We start from the raw sequence: 1,891 nt of genomic DNA, 5'->3' as shown, positions 1-1,891 counted from the left end.
TATAAATGTTTTAAATGACACAATAATTGTATATATTTATTGGGTATATAGCAATGTTGTGATACATATAATGTAAGTGATCAGATCAGGATAATTAGTATATCCATCATCTCAAACATTTATCTTTTTTGTGTGTTGGGAGCATTCAATATCTTCCTTCTAGGTATTTGAAACAGTATAATATAGGAGTAAAAAGTAGAACAGAAGATACTAGACTTTGGAAGAGTAGGAGGAAGGGGAGAATAGGGAGAGATTTGTTCAGCTTTTACTTATTAGGATGGAATCACAAATTCCAGGCTTTTTACATGACAGACTGAAAACTGGAAGTCTGTCCTTGTTACTCTAACATAGAATACAGACGAATTTTTATAATAAATCCTATCTAGAAACATTAATGAAGTTTTTTGTGATTATTTATACATTTAGATTTACTTCTATCATTTTCATCTTTTTCTTGGGTCCATTTCCCTTCTTCTCATCTTGAATTTATTTATATCAATTTATTCATTACTTATTTATTCTATTTTTCCTCTTCCTCATTTTATATTCAATTTATATTCTTCAATTTATATTCTTTTAGTGATTTTGCCAGAATATCTAACAAAAATTATGTTAATCAGTATCTGCGTGCGTCTCTGAAACAGAACAAGGAGACAAATTATTACATGTCACCAGCTCTTTCTTATTATGAAATTATGTTTTTCAGCATTTTAGTTATATCTTCCTTTTTATGATGCTATGAATGATACCTTTTGTTTTTTGTTTTTTTATGCAAACTTCGTAACACACATACTTACCAGTTTCTGTGTGCATCATTGGTTCTTGCTTCTCAGACCATCTGAACTAGATCAAAATCCTTCTTTATGAAATATATTCCATGGAAGATTTTTGTTTGTAAATTCCACCAATATTAAATGCTCTCCACTTCCATTTGTCTGAAATTGCCTTGATTTTAAGCCCTGATTTTTTTTAAAGATAGCTTTTCTTGTTTTGTAATTTTAGGTTAAGGGTTATTTTTTATCAGCACATAAAATTATTCCACTGTCTTCAGCTTCTCTGTGAGAATTCAGTTGCCAGCTTAATTATAAATAACCCATTTTTCTTTTTTCTCCTTTATTTTTACCATCAGATTTCTTCAAAGAACTTTACCTCCGGTGTTTTATAGATTCACTATGATATGTTTGGATGAGAATGTCTTTTTATTTATCCTGCATTGGATATTTAAAACTGGTAGGTTTCCTGAATCTGCATTTTGGAGTCCTTGTCATCAATTTTTACTTTTTATGTTGTCTCTCATGCATTCTATTTTTTGTTAAATAAATATATATTAGACATGTCATTCTAATCTTAATGTCTCCTAGCCTCATCTTCATATTTTCCATCTCTTTATCTTTCTATGTAGTTCCTTCCTCTGAATTTTCTAAGTTTACTAATTCATTCCTAATCTATTAATATTTCAACTCTGCTGCTTAACCCATTAACATCGTTTTCATGTACATTTTTATATCTTATTTCTTACCCATATTTTTCTGTTTATAATATTGAGTCCCAATATTTGAATACTGTCCAGATTTGCTTCAGTTGTCACTTATTCCTGACAGCTCTGGCTTCTGGAGCCTTGGTTCCTTAAGTGTTTTATAATTTTTACCTCTTATCTTATTTTCTTGTACTTTATCTATGTTAGCATTTCGAGTTCCATGTTGAAAAACAAAATATATTTTTGCTTCTGACAGCTTCCAGAGTTCTGGTAGTACAACAAACTCAGGACCATTTTCAAAGATATTTTGGATTATAGTTTTTATTTTTTGCTTTGTTCATTTGTTTGTTTTTATTTTTATCAGATAGGCACAAATCTTAAGTGAGATCCATAATTTGCTTTTAAATTCACAAA

Source organism: Propithecus coquereli, unplaced genomic scaffold, assembly GCF_000956105.1.
Source record: "Propithecus coquereli isolate 6110/MARCELLA unplaced genomic scaffold, Pcoq_1.0 Scaffold108, whole genome shotgun sequence".
Lineage (NCBI taxonomy): Eukaryota > Metazoa > Chordata > Mammalia > Primates > Indriidae > Propithecus > Propithecus coquereli.
This window is presented reverse-complemented; position numbering follows the sequence as displayed.